A 20,983-nucleotide genomic window follows, 5' to 3' on the forward strand; every position below is an offset into this window, starting at 1 on the left:
TGAACAGACACCTCTCCTAAGGTATACAAAAGGTGAACAGATATATGAAAAGATGTTCAACCTCACTAGCTATTGAAGAAATGCAAATGAAACCTACCATGAGATAATACCTCTCACCTGTTAGAATGTATATTATCAATAAGACGGGTAATAACAAGTGTTGGAGAGGTTATGGAGAAAAAGGACCCCTCATTCACTGCTGGTGGGATGTGGACTGGTACAGCCACTATGGAAAAATGGTATAGAGGCTCCTCAAAAAATTAAGAATAGAGTTACCATATGACCCAGCATTCCCTCTCCTGGATATCTACCTGAGAAACTTGGGAACATGTATTTGCAAAGACATATGCACCCCTATGTTCATTGTAGCATTATTCATGGTGGCCAAGACATGGACACAACCAAAGTGTCCTTCTATAGATAATTGGATAAAGAAGATGTGGTATATGTACAATGGAATACTACTCAGCCACAAGAAAAGATGAAAAATACTGTCATTTGCAACACCTTGAGAATATTATGCTAAGTGAAATAAGTCAGTTGGAGAAAGCTAAGCACCATATGATTTCACTCATGTGTGGGATATAAAACTGAAACTAATGGACACAGACAGCAATATGGTGGTTGCCAGAGGGAAGGGGGTGGAAGGTGGGAGGTAGAGGGTGTCTAATATATGGTGATAGAAAATTGTTTGACTGTGGGTGATGGGCACACAATGCAATATACCGATCTACTATCATAGAAAACTACACTTGACATTTCTATGATCTTATTAACCAATGGCACTCCAATACATCTAATAAAATTTTTCATTTTAATTTTTTTAAATTGTAAAAAACCATGAACAAATGGATCTATTGAATTGCAAGTTTTAGAACTTTTCAGAGGAAACTTATGGACTACCTGAATATAAGACCAGGCTGGTGAACTTCAAAGGACAGGGAATAGTGGGAACAACTTTGGAGATACAGGTAAAAGCTTATAGAATAATGACTATTTTAACCACAAGTGAAAGAGACAAATTAAAGATATACTGATTTTCCTTTATTCATTCTGCTATGAAAATTCTGATCAAAGAGCATATTGTAAGGATGAAAAAAACTATATTTCATAATACTCTTATTTTTAAAAGGAGAATCTTCCTTTGAAAATTTCTGCTTGCTTAATATTGACTTCAACTAATTAAACTTGGAAAAGGGATTTTTTCCCCAAAAAGGAGCCCAATCATTTTTGCACTAAAAATATTACGTCTATTATTATTATTAAATTAAACAAAGCTACAATGAAATCCTATTAACCACTGATAATTTAACAATAACTTTAAAGGTCACTGGAAAAGTCATTTCTAATAAAATTCCAGGTTTAAAAAATACAGCATAAGACCCAATGAAAACTTAAAGTAACTTTTGAAATGCTTTGATTTAAAAAAATGAATGTCTCAATATTATATAACTTGTACTTCTATGAAGATTTTTTCTTTTAAAACATTTATTTTCCTTAAAAATTCTAGTGTATATTCAGATAAATTTATGTTATCTCTAAAATAGCCTATAAATATTTGATAAAAAATAAAGAAATTGAATGTGGTTTTATACTATTTTTTTCTTCTAATAAAACAAACAGAACAGTGCCCATATTCAGAAAGCCTGAATAACAGTAGTTGCACAGTATGTGTAAACCACAGTTTCTTGATTTGAACATAATACCTATCTTTCAGGGATATTAAATTGTACAGATTTTTACAAAATATTAAATTTAATTATTCTCCCTCCAAATGGTTGATAAGAATTGTACTCACTTTTACTGGCATTATAACTAAATTCTCAAAGAACCATTATTCCCACTCTAAATTATTATCCAGCAACTATCATAGCCCTCAAGAAAAGTAGTTACAAGTTAAAGTTGGGGCAACAGGAGGAAAATTACTTTGATTTTTACATGTGAGCATTGGTAGAAATGTAGGAATCATTCTTTTTAAATTGTAGATAAAAATCATCAATACCAAAGATGTGCAAATACTGTAGTTATATGCTCTGTTAAAACAAGACAAGAGGCCTAAAATGGAGTCACTTATGCTAAGCCCCACATTGCTAAACTGAAGATTACATTTCTGTACTTCCAGAGATAGAATCTTATACCAGTCAATCATGAACCAATTCATTAGCCCTGGTTAAGTAATCTGCCTGATAGACCTCTGCCATCCCCTAAATGAAAGAAAGTGACTGTGCAATAACCAACCCGATTTTTTGTGTGATATATGAGGTCTGTCCAGAAGGTATCCAGCCTTCAATATGAAAAAGGTATCCAGCCATGCAATATGAAAAATAGAGACAATTTACTGAAAAAGATACAAGAGAGAAGAAACATTCCACATAGGACAATGACGCCTCAGTCCCCTTCAAAGTAGGCACCTTGGGACCTCACACAGTTCTCCCAATTGCCATCAGCTGCCCCTTCATATTTTCCTGAATCTCATTGATGGTCTGAAGTGTCTTTCCTGAACCTGGAGTCAGAATAGCTTTTAAAGAGCTATGATCCTAACATGTATTAATGATGTGATCTTGATCAATTTAGTTGACCAATCTGACTAATGTTGATATATTAAGCTTGGTTACTGTCTTTACCATTGAGTATATTGGCCCACTTCCACTCAGAAATAAGTGAGCTTTCCATGCAGGTAGCAATGTTACCTGGGGATCTCAATTTTTATAATGGAATATCAACCTTACACCTGATGTAAAATCCTTTAATAATAAGACAAGAGCCCATATTCAGAAGTACAATCTGAAATTCTCTGTTATTCAGCTCCCATAAAAAATTTATAGAGATGTGAAACTTAGAAAACTTTATTTAAGTCTTTAGTTTTCAACTACATATGTTTTATGAAAAAGAGGGATTATTATCATTCACTGATAATAGCACACATTAAGATTGTTGATGATAATATCTATTGTTAGAGTTCTGAAACCTAAAATAATGTTGTTACCAGGGAAGGTTTTTTTTTTTTAACAAAATCCACAGCCTGTAAGTCTATTTTAGTTACATCTACTACCCAAGGTTTTTGCTAACATGCCAAACTGTACCAAGGTAGGAAAGATTAATAGGGGAACCAGAATATTGTTTTCTTTCTAGCAATGATAAACTTTCCATTAATAATAAAGAACTTGGTGACCTATTATTTCTAATGACTATATAATTGATTATGCTTCTGTTTTCTTCTTTGACTGTTAAAAAATCTCAAGAAAATTTGAAATGTATAACAACAAAGTTTACCCTAATGTCTGATGTATGTTCCATTAACTATTCCTGCAAAACAAATCACCTCAAAACTTAGTAGTTTAAACATTATTTTTCAATATTCTATGGGTTAATTTAGGTTAGCTCATGCAGTTGCAGGCAGAAGGAAGCTGGGCTGGAGCAACCTAAATGCTCAACTGGGCTGAATATCAAAGATGGCTTCTTACTGACATCTGGCAACTTAGCTGACATGGCCAGCCCAACTTTGGGCAGGAAAAGTTTGTCTGTTGGTAGGTCTGTCAGACTGTCTGTCTGTCTCTTTCTCTTCCCCTACACTTGCCCCACCCACCATGGCCCCTGCAGCCTCTCCACATGGCTTCTTTACAACATGGTGGTCATAGGGTTGCAGAGTTTCTTACATGTGTTCTGGTTTCACATAGAGCAAATAGCCCAAGGAGAAAACTGGGGTTTAGAACTAAGATTTTTTTCTGACTCAGCCTCACAACTAAGGTGGCATCACTTCTACTGCATTTTATTGGTGCAAAGCAATTCACTGATTCAGAGCTGATTTAAGGAAAGGGGACTACAAAAGCACTTGAATACCAAGAGATATGATTTATTGAGGACCATCTTTAGAGACTACTTACCACAGTATAATTAGTTTTTCCTTTTTCTTGTAGTAGGCTTGCTTTTATTTTACTACTTTCTTATATATATTTATGTTTTTGAGTTTAATGGAGAAGTCAAATAATAAAGATAAATTAATGTTTGTACAAATGGAATATTAATACTTTATAATACAGGCTATGTTATGAGAATTGCTTGAGTTAATAAATTTATGAATAATTTGTAAATAAGATCATACTATAGTAATGGTAAGTTTAAAATTAGTTTGTCGTGGATATTCTTGTTTTTGTTAAAATTCTAAGGATTTTTGCTTCAGACTAATGTTCTTAATGTCAGTCAAGGGATCTATGAGTACAAGATGAGACAAGAAAGGGGAACTTGGTGAAATGAACAGGGGCAAAGTGAATTATGTCCCAGTAAAATTTCTGGAAACTCTTTACATTGTTCTATTAAAATATAATCATCTGAACCAGTTATTAACATTTTATATTTCTGTTTCCATCTCTGTTTCATAGAAGTACCTCTTAATTAATACAACAGTACCTTAACATGTACTTCATTTCCATACTTAAAATTTGATGAAGAGTGAAAGTGAACTGAATAATCTCCAAAATTTCTTTTATGACTGATTCTAACAGTCTTCCCCCAAATTCCGTTCTGTATTCCCACTACTGCCCAATACATAAAGTGTCACTAAAGAGTTCTTACTGATATCTCTTCCTGTATATTTCTCTTTCCCCTTCTAGCATCTAATTTTTGAAACATTATGTAGTAAGGATTTTACCTTTGTGTCATTTTGATCTTTGCCCTTAAAATTATTCCAGTTTTCCTAGTGCCAGAAACCTTTCCTTTAACCAAAGAGCCTGTTATTCTGCTTGATTTAGGACTATCCAGCTCTTGGCTGTATTTGGCAATCCTGCAGACTAACTCCCACTGAAACTATATTCTCTTTGGCCTCTAAATCACTAAATATGCCACTTAATCTACCCAGAATGTCATCCACACTTTGCAGTGTCAAAGTCATCTGCCTCACTCATTAAAAACCTTCTCAAAACCAGTAATTCTAATTATACAATGAAACCTCTTCATTTAGCCTTTTTACCAGTTTAACACTTAAGCACTTAATGAGAATATCTATAATTGGTTCTGTAAATGTTTCGACATATGCATAATTTTCTTTAGTTCTTCCATTAAATCAAACAGCTGACCAGGAAACTTGTCTTTTATTGCCCTTGACACTCTTCACTGCCTCCAGCAAAGGAGTAATCATTTAGTACACAGCCAACAAAATTGTTGACTATGAAAATCAAAACTAGATCTTGGTAAACTATTGCTCTCTGTGCTCCAGTGTTTTGCAGTTTACAGAGAGGAATATTGTGAAAGTAATTTACCTTTAGAAAAGTGTTTTTGAAACCCTTGAACTGAGAATACTTTTCAAAAATTGCGTGAAATCCTGCTCCAATTGCAATGATTTCTGGATGCCACTCTGCTACAAATCTGCCACCTATGTACAAAAGATGATGCCACTTGAAGAAAATTGGTTAATGAAATGATGTACAAGACCAAAGTGCCACCTACTCTACCCTACATCAAACAGTGAACTTTGCTTTAATCTCCTGATACTAGAAAAAATAATTTTAAGGATATTTCAACTAAGGAAAATTTCTTTAAAAGAAAGGATTTTCTATCAAGACATTCCAGTCTGGAATACCCATTTTCTTTTTTGTAGTTTATATGATAGAATTAGAAATGTTCTACTAGATAAACAATTGACTAGAAAGCAGTTTAAATAAGTGCTTATTTAACACCATAAAAGTCTATAAATTTTTTGAACTACTAGCTAGAAAAACATTCTAATGAATCTAATGACAATGACATAATTAAAAGAGAACATTCTAATATTAAATGCTCATAACTGAAATTTGAACAAAGGATATAATCAATACATTACATTACAATAAACCTTTGAATCTTGAAAGACTTTTGGAATAAGACTTTAGAAAATTAGTATGGTGGCTTGAGAATAAAATTAAAGTTGGACAATTTTTAGAAAAACTACTGATTTCCATTATTTAATGCAATTCTAATGTCTTATAATACAAATTGTTTGAATAATACCTCTGAATTGCTCTTATTATCAAGTTGCTGTTTTTCCTTTCTGGAATGATACATACCTTTCACTCTTGCCCACAGTAACCCCTTTCTTATGTTTCAGACCTCAACCTAATTGTCACTTTCTCAAAACGGTATTTTCTTAACCTTCAAATATTACTATTTTCTCCCTGATAACATTTCCCACTGAATCTTTGAATATTCTTGCAAAATATTTATCACAGTTTGTAATTGTATATGTATTTTGTGTTTATTTCCTTAATGACTATCTCTGCTACTAAACCTTAACTTCTATGAAGGTAAGGCATCTGTCTCTATTCTTTCACATTCTATACCTAGCAACTAGCATACTGCCCAACTGTTTGTATGTGAAAAATAAATACTTGTTGTATGAACAAAAGAATAAAAAGTGATAGTTCCTCATCATGTTATTCAATATTACCAGAACACTGATTCATTTTTCATGAAAATGTATAATTTAAACTTAGAAAGAGTTTTTGGATCCCTAAGTAACTTGCCTGTGAGTGGTACCAATTAGATGGGCAGCCTGTTTTACTCTCCCTTCTCATCCTGATTTGTTTTTTAAGATTTTACTTATTTATTTTTAGAGAGAGGGGAAGGAAGGGAGAGACAGGGAAAGAGAAGCTATGGTTGCCTCTTGCATGCTCCCAGGTGGGGACCTGGCCTACAACCCAGGCATGTGTCCTGACTGGGATTTGAACCCATGACCTTTCAGTTTGCAGGCCAACACTCACCCCACTGAACCACCCAACCAGGGCCCTTCTCATCCTTTCCAAGCCTATCATGAATTAGTTTATATAATAATATTTCATCTATGGATTATTCATATAAGCCTTCAGGAGTTAGAGTTTATCATAAAAGCTTTTCCTCTGAGACTAGACCATGTAATAAGCTTAAAATTTCCCACCTTCCTTCTAAGCACTCCTGCAAAATTGCAAATATGAATATTAAGGTCCAATGAAGCTACTGCAATACTGTCTAGGCATTGCATCTAGTGGTTTGCACAGTTGTCAGTGGCCCATGTAGCAGTTGATATGTCAATTCCAGAGTTAAGCAATCGACGATATCCTGGAGAGCTTCAATATCACACAACCCAATTCTCTCTATCTCGTATATACCAGTCCAGTCCAACCTTTTAGTTCAGCCTGCTTATTTACTTTTTCCCTTCTCTTTTCTAATATCTGCCTCATCTAGCTGGAAGAAAAACCAAGCAGGGGAAATAAACACATTTTCTAGGTTCCTACCTTATCTTCTCACCTTTCCCATTTATTATTATAATATTCTTACTTAGAAGCCTCTGGCAATAAGACATTTGGAGATAATGGGTAGGATTTGTCATTTTTAAATGCACACACTGACACCACACATGTGGAAGACAGAAGATAGTTCTTTAAAATTACCAGGACTAGGTCAGAGGTTCTGCAGACCTCAGGGAGGCACTGTGTCAGACCTGTGCCTTGACTGCCCAGAGTCAGTTCCAGCTCATGGTCCTCTTCTTTTGGCCCTGTCTAGGCGCAGGCACTGAAAGTGGCCCACAAGTCCGTTCTGAGTCCACGGAGTGAAGAACATACCCAGGCAGCTTAGCCAGCACTCTGGAGCCGAGGTGCAGCAGAAGTTGAAGCTCTGGTGGACAACCAACCCTTTGAAAAGTGTGGAATCCTTCCTGTCTATGCTGAGACATTCTCCTCTCCCACTGATGGGACCTGCCAAAGATAAAGTAGTCATTGGATGAATCTTTTATGTTATGGAGAAGGATATTTTTATACAGATTTTGGTGGCAAGCTTCAGTGTGTGTACAAAAAACTAGAAGTGGATGGAGAGAAATACCAGTTAGGAACCACAGTCCAGCTGCAAGTATTAGATCTTGAACTTACATCTAGGTTTATGGGGGCCGCAAAAGACACAACTATACTAGAGTCTAATGCAGAGCTCTTAAGACTCCAGGAGAGTAAAGATTCCAAACCGAAAGAGGGGCATCATGAGAAATAAGTGAATCTGGCTCAGAGCATTCACTCCTTCTTTGAACAACCTGGATATTCATAAAAAATGCAAGTATAAAATTGTGAATAAATCATTGAAAGAGGAAATAATGAAAGCTATAATTATAGCTCTTATTTGTTAGAATTGTCTTTACTTGTATCTCCCTCTCTTTTTATGCTTTTTTCCCCTTCATTTGGGATAGTGTAAACTGTACTGAGAAATTCTGTCATTGAATAAAATGTTTTGAGCAAAAAACCCCAGGATTATGATATATATGCACACATATGAATAATATCTTCTCTATATATATACTTTTCAATTATTTCTTTCTTAATTTTTATTTATTTATTGTTTTATTGTTGTTCAAAGGCATTTGTCTCCATTTCAGTTATTTCATTTGTTAATCATTATGGGGATCTCTGTCTGAGAGAGAGGAGATATTTTTCATTATTACGTTATGTTGTGTAACTGGAATTCCTTTCACTTAATATAGTTGGCAGCCATCCACAGTATTTTTTATACTCTTAACAATAATTGCTTATCCAAGATTAGGAAATATAATTGAAGTCACAAAACATAATTTTAATGGGCAGAGATCCCCACAATCATTAATATAAGAAATAATTGAAAAGTATTTAATATATAAAGTAATGATACTATCTGTTTAAAATAAGAGTACAAAAACTATGTTATAATATTCAGTCCCAAGGTAGTTTCAATTAAGTTAATGAAACATATAGTTTGACATATGTAAAGATTTCACTCAGTTGTTTACAAATGCATGTTCTAATTTTATCATAGTTTTATTTTAAAATTAATCCAATCAGTATATTTATAAGATAACATTCTAGTCTCTCTCTAATTACCACAGAGCTGTGCTGTCTAATACAGTACCCCTTGGCCACATATGGCCTTTTAAATTGATAAAAATAAATAACGTTTGAGCCCTGGCTGGCATAGCTCAGTGGATTGAGCACGGGCTGTGAACCAAAGTGTCACAGGCTCGATTCCCAGTCAGGGTACATGCCTGGGTTGCAGGCCATGACCCCCAGCAACCGCACATTGATGTTTCTCTCTCTCTCTCTTTCTCCCTCCCTTCCCTCTCTAAAAATAAATAATAAAATAAAACCTTTAAAAAATAAAAAAAATAAATAACGTTTGAAATTCAGTTCTTCCATTGCACAAGAAACATTTCTGGTGCTCAATAGTTATATGTGGCTAAGGAAACCATATTGGTGATACTGTCTTCTATATGAACATTTCCATCATGGCAAAACTTCTTTTAGAAAGTAATGATATATACAGAGGAAAAAAAATTGGCACTTGCCAGAGGGGAGTAGGATGATGGAATTGGGTAAAAAAGGTAAAGAGGAATAAAAGGTACCAACTTCCAGTTATAAAATAATTAAGTCAAAGGGATGTAATGTATAATATTAGGGAAATAGTCAATATTGCAATAACTGTATGGAACAGATGGTTGCTAGAATTATTGTGATAATCATGTCATATGATATATAAATGTCAAATCACCGTGTTGTACATCTGTGACTAATATAATATTGTATATCAACTGTACTTTAATAAAATGAATTTTAAAAAGTTATTTTAGACAGTTGATTTAGCGATACACATGGCAAATGGATAATATGTTTTGATGCATGTTTATAAGTGTTATTAACAAGATAAGTTTTTTTTGGTATGTTGCTATTTGGGCTCTGCACCAAATTCCAATGAGGGGCTCTTCTCATACCATCACTCAATTCAATTCTGACATTATCTACCTGGAGATAGCATCAGATTCTACAGGTTAAGGACTCAGACCTACAAAACTTCCCCCACACCCATTTGAGATGCCAGTTGCTAGCCTGGGTTATGACCTGTGTTTCTGACAGAATGTATATAAGAGGTTTCCAAGACCTTCTCCTCGAGTTTGGTTAATTGGTTAGAGCAGCTCACAAAAGTTGGAGAAACATTTTATTACTAGATCACTGGTTTATGACAAAGGGATATAATTCAGGAACAGCCATGTGGGGGAGATGCTTAGGGCAAGGTATGGGGAAAGGGGCAAGGAACTTCCAGGACCTCTCTAGGCAGGCCACATTCCTAAAATCTCCTGGGAACTTTCTGTACTCAGTCTTTTTTACTTTTATGGAGACTTCATTACATAGCCATAAATGATTAAAACATTGGCCATTAGTGATTGATTCAACCTCCAGCCCCTCCCCCCTACCAGAAAATCAGGGGGTGAGAGTGAAAGTTCCAACCCTCTAGGCAAGGTTGGTTTCCCTGGCAACCAGCTCCCACCCTTAGGTGTTTTCCAATATTGGCTTCATTAACATATACCCAGTTGTGGTTGAAAGGAAATTGTTATGAATTATATGACATCCATTTCACCTTTATGTATATGAAGCAATTTTAGGAATTGAATACAAGAAACCAAATATTGTAACAAAAGATGCTCTCATTGCTCTTTTGGCCCAGAAAATTCCAAGGATTTGAGGAGCTGTGAGCTAGGAACCATGATGAAGACCATATATTTATAAGAAATATATTTTGGTCATTTAAATCATGATATAAATCACAATATTGCAAGTGGAAAGTACAGAATACACAAATTTCCATTAGTTGGAAAGTATAATTTAATTTTACAAAGTTTTATATGAGCTGCTAATTAGTCATCAAATTTTATTATAAATAATCTGGGAGTCTTGATAAGATATAGTCATTCTCAGAAGTATATTGATTCTGTCTTACCTCCATAGAAGGTTTAGGAAACTAGTTGTGATCTATCAAAAAAGTTATTATATCCTTTTTTAGGACCAGTATTTTCATACCAAAAACAATGATATCTCAGGTAACCAGAACCTTAAGATAATAGTAAATGCCAAATCTGGAAGTTTGCAAAAGTATTACCAAAGCATAACAGCCCACAGCTTTCAGTTAAAAATAACACAGTGTCTTACATTAATTTAGATGGTTTTACAGAATTGTAGGCACAAAAACTGTAGTGATAAAAGTACACGTGGTGTACTTATGAATTAGTTATTTTGATTTTAAAAACAAAAACATACTTAAAAAGTAGAATATCTATTATAGAAACCTGAAATTAAAATGGCTGAAAAGATTTTGTTGCCCATGCAGAAAACTAGATGAACAGTTTACAAAATGTCTCATGAAATGCCTTTATCTTTGTGAATTAACCACAATATGATCTATGTGTCTTGGTTTTACAGCATGTAAATGTTTAGATTCACTACAGAAATATTTAAAATCATAAAGACTAAATTGTCGAAATCAATTCACAAGAGACCAATGATATTACAAGAAAAATTCTCTAAGTGAAGGGGAGATTTGCCCTGAATGATCAGATCAGTGCACTCCCTTTCTTTAGATGGAAAGTAAATTGCCTCAAGGTTGCTTGATCAACACAGGATCAAGTGCAAGGAAAGCTAGTGTCTTAATACAGACATTTATTGACATCGGGTTCTGATAGATTAACACATATCTTTGGTCCTGCCAGTTGGAATTCTACTTGCTAGCATGGGTGGCAGGCGTTTTCCCATGGTTTGATGGACATTGTTAAAAAGAAAACCACAGACCCAAAATGGCATCAATTGTTCTAAAGCCCATGACACCAAATCTAGATTTAATGCTTGATCTAATTGCTGTTTTAACCTCTCCCAGAAACATAATCTTAATCAACCAGTCTGGAATTTTCTGGTCAACACCAGTGAGGTATGTGATGCAGGCTCTCTCCATTTCCATCCTCCCCCTACCCCAACCTTAGAAAGAAGGAGCAATCTGCATGATATAAAACCCTTGCCATTCCCTTCCCCCTAAAGTAAGATGTCCTGATGTAAAAATAATCTTTTTTGTTTCTAGCTCCCTTGCCCCAACCTTCTTCCTATAAAATTCTTCCATTTTATACATCCCTTTGGATCATCCTTATAGTTGCTAGATGGTATGCTGCCCAATTAATAAATCACTTAATAAAGTCAATTAGATCTTCAAATTTACTTGGTTGAATTTTCTTTTTTAACAACACATTATGATCCTCCAACTCTCCTCACAGTTCTCCACCTTTTGTATAGCATAGTCTTTCTCTGTGCGTGTGAACACTTCCTGTTACATCAGTTTTCACCTGGAACACATTTTCTTCCTGTGCACAACTCTTTTCTGTCTCTAATTTATTTTCTTATCTATTTGTTTTATGCTGCTGGTCAGAACAAACAAATATGTGGTTGTTTAAAAAACTCCTTCATTTATGCTCTGCATACACATATATCCAAATAAATACTACAGTTTAAAAGTATAAGAAAAGTATAAACGCTGCTCAAAAGAGAGCTGTGTTTACAAGATCAATATCAAGTAATAAAATAGACATATCTAAAAAATATCCTTGTTATGTGGAATTTAAACTGAAATCATCAGCTAGTATTTTATTAAATATATAAATATGAAACGTTACCAATGTTTATTATCATCATGATTAATTAACATTTGTAATATTTTATTTATGCATACACTTTTAAAAAACACTTACTTTCACCAAACAGCTTCTGTTTAAAGAGAAACAACATGTCATAATCAATGAGAGAAGATGCTTATGGGACACTAGACTGGAAGCAAGGAAAAACATTCATTTAAACTCTCTGGGATTCTGTTTTATTAGATGTAAAATGAACAAGTTGGATGTTACTATTTTTGCCACAACTTCTAACATTATATTATAACCCCAATAAGAACATGAGGCCATCACAAAACGCAAGGTTAGAAAATCAAATCAAAGTCAAATCAATAAAATGAGTGTTATTGTATCATTAAATAATTCTGCTCCATCTTGGGGATATTAGTCTTCATAGTGTTACTGTAGGCAGTTAACTAGTTATTAATATGAAATAGAGCAAAGGGAATTAGATATTGAGTTTAGTAAACTGGGGAGCCTAAGACTGCTTGCTCAGCCAGGAAGCTACAGTATTTACAGACTCATTCACACTCTCCAGGGGACTGCTGCCCAGGAGGCTTAATCCTAGGAGCAAAGGAAATCTCCCCAGGGGCACTGCTCCCCCTCAGGTACTGGATTGTTGTGAGGGGGCACAAGGGGAGGTGCTCAACTATAGTGGCCTGTCAGTCTAACTAGGGACTGGCCCATCATAAACACACAAAAAAGCTTGGAAAGTTGATCAGTTATTTTGAAAAAGCTCCCAGATATAATTTCAGGGGAACAAAGACAAGCCCTTTCTCTCTCTCTCTCTCTTGCTCATTGACCCTCACTTTCCCTGTTTGTTCTTGCATTCTCCCTTGTCTGGGAACACATGCAGCCATGTGGGTCTAGCAGTTACCGGGGCCTACAGCAGACTGTGTGGGCTCCAAAGGACTGAGCTTTAATATGAAGCAGAACTCTGGACACTGGCCTTCATTTGGGCCTTGCTGAAAACACAGTTGGACTTTTTCCATGGTGGGATGGACAGAAAGGGGACATTGAGAATCCAGGAGGGGCACACTTTGATTTTGCATCGAGCATCCAAATAAATCTTACCACCAGATCTCATCCTTCCTTGTGAATCCCTGAAAATACTTTTTCTCATGCCACCACAAGGCTCCATTTCCGCCAACAGCAGCAGCATTTTCTTAGTAAATCACAATGAATAAGGATTATCACTCCCTTGCAAGCTAGGTGGTCTGTTCAGTGTGTTAATCTTTTCTTTTTTTTCAGAACTCTAAGGAATCATTTACTAAGGACAGTAATGGTTTAAGAGGATAAATGGTATTCTAGTGGCCTTAATTTGTACAATTAGATTTTTTAAATCTAGCCTAACTGTGGAGAAGTGTCATTGAGGCTTAGGAAAACAATCAGAGAGCAAGAACATTTAAGGAAGAAAGCAATTTTTTTCAAATTAAAAGAATATGTAGAAAAACTATTTATTGAACAATGATATAGCTGGATAATTTACTTTAGAAAAATCTAAATGTTTTGACAAGAAACCTTGTGGAAATAAGAACCCTGGCATGTGAGAGGAAACAGAATGTGCCACTTTGTCAGTGGGTTCTTTTGAGACTCAGCAGACTGAGAAGAAGCTCTCCTCTCCTTTAACTGCCTCAAATAATTTAGATGGGGGAGGGGTGTCCGAGAAAGAGAGCTACTACCCGAGATAACTTTTTATATTAGAAAGACTTATCTGTAAGGCAAGGCAAACATCTGTTGACCAATTATCTGCTTTTCTCTTATCCCTGTGAATTGTCTTCTTGCCCTTTGTTGCCAGAGACCCCCAGCCCCTTCTCCTGGGTTTAAGATGGTATAGAAGCCTCAATTACCTGAATGCTTGGCAGTCTAATGTCTTTGTGGGACTCCTGTAGGTACATAATTAAATTTGTTTTTCTCCTGTTAATCTGTCTTATGTCAATTTAATTATTAGACCAGCCAACAAACCTAGAACAGAAGAGGAAATTTTTTTTCCTCCTCAAAACATAAAATCCACAAATACATTTTGGGTCAAGAGGAGTTAATCTGCAAAATAACTCCTTTTCACAGTTTGACAATTAGCTGGCTTAGCACTAAAAACAAATAAGAAATTCTTCTTCCTCTGGATGTACCAGTCCTAATTCTGGTGCAGATTTTGACTACATTCTGAACTGACCTATTATTTACACAGGATATGCATAGGTAAAGAACACTGAATCTGCTGGCTTTTTCTTTCTTTGTTGTCATCTGAAAGATGATGAGCACTTACACTCTCTTTGTTACAAAAGCCTTTCTTTGTCATAATATTTCCTCATTAAAGGACTGTGGCATGTACTTAAAAAGTCTTAAAAATCACACAAAGGTATCTAGAGGCAACGGGACCCTTAATACTTTATTATTTGTGTAAAATCAAGAATGAGGACACCTCTAAAAAGCATACTTTGAAGAGGAGGATATTTCCTCCTCTTCAGCCTTTCTTACTAATGACTGTTTAGCATGGTATGTGGGCTGTTATGGTGACTGAATGAGATTGGATTTGAAAATTTTCAAGGTGCTATTAGCAGATAAGGGCACTGGTTTCTGACTTTAAAGGCAAGTTTCCTTAGTTTGAATCCAGGTTTAGCTATTTCCCAATTCTGTGACACTGAACAAATCACTTAATCTTCTTGTAACTCAGTTTTCTCATCTGTAAAATGAGGATAATGGTACTACCTCAAGAGGGTATTGTAGGAATTAAATCAGTGACTATTTGTAAAACACTTAGAATAGTGTTTGGCATATAGTTAATGCTGTATAAGTGCATGTTAAATAAAATAAAAAATTGGTAAAATATATGAACATTTCCTTCTCTGAATGTAACTGGATATGGAGCCAAGCTTGATTTCATGATGCCAGAGGGCATCACCAGAGCAATAAAGCATCCTAAAATTCACTGTGCCTAATGTTCCTTTTCTTTTATTGGGTATCACAGAACATTAGAGGATGATGGCTGTAGGAGACCCAAAGGGGAGACTGGGGAAATGATTCCATCTTATGAAAAATTTATATCTTAGATTTCATAATTTTTACAGAGAAATCAATAATTTTTTTTCTATATTTAAAAGTTATCACAAAGCATAAATTAATGGAGCTCAAATTAATGAGATTTAGCTGAGATGTTTTAAACTAGCAAGATCTGACACATTAAATTGAAATTATACATGAAATTAAAGCACACAGAACTCATTTGGGAAATGATTCATTCTTTTCTTGTGTTGCCAAGGTTCTATTTAGCACATCAAAGGAGACTTTGCCACTTATTAGCTGTGATTAGCTGTGTGACTTTGGGAGAATTATTCAGATTATCTAAAGCCTTTTCCTCATCAGTAAAATAAAGTTGACAGCAACTCCATGACCTGTCCTCCAACTCTCAATCCACCCAATCTCCCTGACAGTGCAGTTGGGAGAATAAGACGGTTTTGTGTACAGTACAGCTGTATAGACTAAACTGAGTGTGTATCTTGGCTTGGGTTTCCCTGACAGCAGAGTATGCAGCAAGATTTTGGGAATATGATATTACTTCATAGACTATCCATGGAAAAATAAAAGAGAGAGCAGAGAGTGTCAATAAAGAACTGGTTTTCCTGGTGGATAAACAGAGTCAATCTCCCTGTGAATCCTATGAGAAATTACAAACAATTCTCTGTGGAACTGGCTTCCCCTGAGGACAGGAGGTTGGAGCATTTTACTGCAGACTCTCATCCTCCATTGGTTGATGTTTTCCTTATCTGGTTAGACTTATCTGTATGTAGGATGTGGCCTTAAGGCAAAAAAGCAAAGAGGCAATAATGCCCTTAAATTGGCATTCTGGGAGAGTGCAAGGTACTGTGTGCACTGTAACGATAGGCGAGGCCAGAGGTGGGGAGCAGAGATATGGCCTAGACAGTAACAGTATCTACTAGAAGGTGTTTTGCTATGTCATTGTGAGCAGAATGGAAATGGAGATGCTGTGTAGGGAGTAATAATTCATTCTGATCCATCAATGCCTTTTCATTTGCTGAGTGTCTGTTTGTGATACAGTTTTTGCTGTAAGTCAGCAGGGCAACTGCTCGGCTAGCTGCCTGCTGAGCAGCCCAGCACCAAGGAATAGATAAGTCACACATAGTAACTATGCTGTTCACTCAGCTTTTATTGAAGGCAGATTCACTCAAAGTAGAGCATCAACATATATTAATAACCTGCTCACACTCTAACAGTCTAAGAGGAATATAACACACACACAGTAATCAGTTGGGGATAACGAATCTGAGTCCCAGAGTCTCAGCCTGCAGGTCTGGGGGACAGCATAGTAGCCAAGGGAGCTGTCAGCGTCTTGCAAGGAAGGATCTCCAGAGGCAGGAGGTCAGTAGGGCAGGTGAAGGCCCCAGTCCAGCAGGGCAGAGCCTATAGCAGCTGATGCCAAGGGAGATCAGTATGGCATGGAGCAGCACTCTGGTGTGTGGAGCTCAGCTATCTCAGCAGTGGTCTGGAGCCTGCCTCAGTTATACATTGAAAGTGGTGTACTCCACCCTTCTGGGGCTCTTGATAAGTGTCTTGGCTCCTCTGATGCCAAGTGGGGAATTTCCCCAAGAGCCTATTTGTGGGTGGTCCCACTCTGTAGACATGACTATTCTGACCCCTTGTGCAGATATCTTAGGTTTGTCCCCTTGCCAGATGTGTCTGCTTTGACTTAGGTAGTTTCCCTCATGAATCAAAGTGTTGTGGCTGACTGGCAGCCACCGTAGTTCACATGACTGACTCCACTTTGTTTTATATATTTTATACTATCTTGACTGGACCAATGCCATTTTACTGGTCCTGCTCTCCACACTGGGTTGTGCTGCAACAGAGTGTGCTTACTCATTTTATTCTTCCGAGCAAGGCTAGCCTTCTCTCATCAGCTCTCCACGATCCTTTAATTCCTCTATTTTTCCCTAGACAGATTCTCCTACCCTCACATGTTGGAGGCAGAATTTAATAAGGCTATGCTTGCTAGCATCTACCTGGCCCTGGCCACTATTACTAAAACTGACATTCTGCATTATGTATACTCATATATCTAGCTTATCTCTGCTTTCATGATATTTATCACATTCTGCTATAGGAAAATATTTGAATTTCTACTTTTTCTCTCCCTACCTTAATCTATATTAAACTATGAACTACTGGAAAGCAATATTGATTGATTTTTAAATGCAAATTATTATATTTTCTACAACCTACAGAATATTTACAAAGTCTGTGTGATGGTTAATTTTAACTCTTGACTTAATTGGGCCACAAGGTTCCCAGATATTGGGTTAAACTTTATTTTTGAGTGTGTCTGTGAGGGGGTTTCTAGGTGGGATTAACATTTGAATCAGTAGACTGAGCAAAGAAGACCGTCTTCCCCAGTATGGATGAGCCTCATACAATTCACTGAAGGTCTGGATAAAATAAAAGGCTGAGTAGGGAAGAATTCTCTCTCTCTATGTGGCCGTTTCTGAGCTGGGACATTGGTATTCTTCTGCCTCAGAACTCAAGCTTGAATTAGAATGGAACCTTACACAATCAGCTCTCCAGGGTCTGGACTTCTCAGCCTCTGTAATCAAGTTAGCCAATTCCTTTAAAATATATATAGAAACACGCTTACCTAGAAATCAAATGTTCATTTTCTAAATAACAAATGTCATATTTTAAAACTACCTTCAATACATATGATAATGATTAAGTGCATATGAATGCTGTATTCATTTAATAAGTTTTCCTTTGAAAAATTATCAAATATTTTATAAAGATTCCTTATCAAAATATAGCTAATTTTAGAGCATCTATCTTATTTTAAGCTGTATTACCCTCCAAATGTTATGCAAAGTCATTATAAAGCTTGGATTTATTACTTCTGTGTTATCATAAGCATCAATAACTTTTAATAATTTAAGCCTATAAACATAAGTGAAAAGGTGAATTATAAAACCATTAAATTACTATTGTCATGGTTGCTGTGGCAAGCAATGTCCCCCCAGAGATGTGTATGATCTAACTCCCCAAACCTGTGTCTGTATTCCTTTACACAGCAAAGGGTTTTTCTCCACTATGATTAAGTAAAGGACCTTGAGATGGAAATATTATCCTGGATTATCTGAGTGGGCCCATTGTGATCACAAAGGTCCTTATAAGAGGGAAGCAGAAGAATCAGAGTTAGAGGAGATGCGAGACAGAAACAGAGATTGGGATGATGCTGCCATGGCAAAGGAATACAGGCAGCCTCTGGAAGCAGGGAGAAGCAAGAGACAGATTCTCTCCCTGGACCTACAAAAGGAATGCAACCTTGTTGACAACTTAAGCTTAGCGTCATGAGGCCCATTTTAACTTCTGACCTCCAGAATTGTTGGATAACAAATTTCTGTTGTTTTATGTAACAAAATTTCAGATAATTTGTTACAGCTGTAATATAAAACTAATGCCGTTAGATAGAATTTGAACCTCCCATATTATTGTACCGCTTTTGTATATTCCTAAAGATATCTCCCTTAGCTCAATTTTGACCCTGTGAAAATATGAAGCATATAATTGTTATAATTCTAATTAGTAATCACATGGTTACAAGAAAAAAAGGTTCACTCAAACTAGTTAAAATAAGTAAGGAATTGATTTTACTCTATAGGAGGAGAATGGTACAGGGCCCAATATTGAGAAATATAGCCAAACCTTACTGAGACTAAAAAATTATTAGGCATATAGTTTTTCACTCTCACTCTTTCACTCTGTTGCCCTTGTTCTTGCTCTCAGTCCCTTCTCATTCACCCTCTTTCTCATCCACACAGTGCCTAACCATTGTTTTTATTCTGCAAGCTTGCCCTAGCCGCCTTTTGATAGGGGACTCAACCAAGGCTTGGAAAATTTTAGATTAAGGTAAAAAGTTACTAGTCTAGCAAGGAATGTGTTGTTAAAGCTTTTGTTTCAGAAACTACAGATAAGGTCTGTCCTGGCTCCTGGGAAAACAGCTGACCTTCTGGGATACTGCTAAGGGTTACTGCCTGGGGACACCTGGAGGCACCTGGACCTTTGTGTTCCAGGGAGATACAGGTGACCACGTGCCCCTGGGAACAGCTAACTTCCTGGAACAGGAATGCTGCAGCATCACTCACCTAATCCTCCCTGAATTTCAAAACCCTCACTGCACCTGGTTTATTCCCTGTTAGGAAAAGTCTGGCCTGGAAAGAGAAGGCAAGATGGTCTGTTAGGGTATGAACCCGCCATCTTCTCAGATCACCGGCCATCTGAATAAAGTGCCCATAAAGATTCAATCACTGTCATTGCTTATTGGGTCTGGTAGTGCCAGGCAGCCCGAACGCCAGTGTCTTTTCCAGTTACACTTTCTGAACACTGACTTCTTCTGAAAATACTTAGGATTTGCTACCCCAGAACTTTGATTTGTGTAGAGCTTTAAACTTCTGTAGTGCCACGTCTAGTCTTCATGCATTATTGTGGGTCTGCTCTCTGCACATACAGCTAAAAATGTCCTTATCCCCAACTCCCCAGAGGGGATTGCCAGGTGTGCACTCTTGGTCCAATCAGCTGTAGTCACAAAGATCGAATCATCTCTCCCCAGTGTGACCCCTTAGGCCTAAAGCACAATTTCTTTTAAAAAAGAATGAAAGTTGAGCCAATGGCAGAAATTGGATGTGCAGATATTTTATAAACAAATTTACATGGCGACTATGTTCTTATAGACCATGTATATTGTGTTACTCAGCTACAGCTAATTCACTGAGTCTTAATTATGTAAACCACTACTGAGCTGTTGTGAAGAGCAAGCACCAAGCACTGGCCTTCAAAGACAGGAGTACCATAAATCCTTCTGTATGGAAACGAGACATCAAAAACAATGGAGCAACTTTAATTGCTTCTCACAGTACAAGAGGTTCCAATTAGATGAACTTGTCAAAATGTCTTCTTCAGTAGCAGCTTGACTTAAAACTATTCCACAGCACAGAATTCAAAGAATTATTTGGTAGCCTACAGAAAGCAAATCATTGTTTCTGCCTATAAGGCAAGGACATCCCTGTTCTGCAGAAACAGAGTAACCATAAAATGGCTCAATATTTCTTCTCTGTAATGGTGTGCCTATCGTGGGTCAGAGCCAAATAGCAGAATCATTTAAAAAAACCTCTTGTAAGATACTCAACCTTTCTTCAGGATACCTATGCCAATGATTTGCTTTCCTCCTCATTTAACAGAGAGGGAAATGAAGGCTCAAAAGAAAAACAATTTGCTTATAATAAAATAAGTAAGAGATAGAACCCAAGTTTGAGGTAGATTTGTCTGATCTGTGGGGGAGGAAAAATAATTTCCCTTCTCCTTTCTAAGTCCTTTTAGCTGTTCTAATAATCAAACTGACATAATGCACATTAACAGGATAAAATGTAAAAATGTATTACTTCTGGGGGGCTCCATAAGGATATGCCACCTTGATGGGGGACTCAAGGCTTGGAAATTTTTAGCTTAAGGTAAAAAGTTACTAGTCTAATAAGGAATGTGTAT

At 36.3% G+C, this 20,983-nt stretch overlaps 1 pseudogene; it reads left to right on the top strand.

The window, feature by feature from the left end:
- The first annotated feature begins 3,069 nt into the window (after nucleotides 1–3,069).
- Nucleotides 3,070–7,986, top strand: LOC123832677 (annotated as a pseudogene).
- Nucleotides 7,987–20,983: the final 12,997 nt, after the last annotated feature.

The sequence above is a fragment of the Phyllostomus hastatus genome, unplaced genomic scaffold (assembly GCF_019186645.2).
Source record: "Phyllostomus hastatus isolate PE091 unplaced genomic scaffold, TTU_PhHast_1.1 phas_scaffold_200, whole genome shotgun sequence".
NCBI lineage: Eukaryota > Metazoa > Chordata > Mammalia > Chiroptera > Phyllostomidae > Phyllostomus > Phyllostomus hastatus.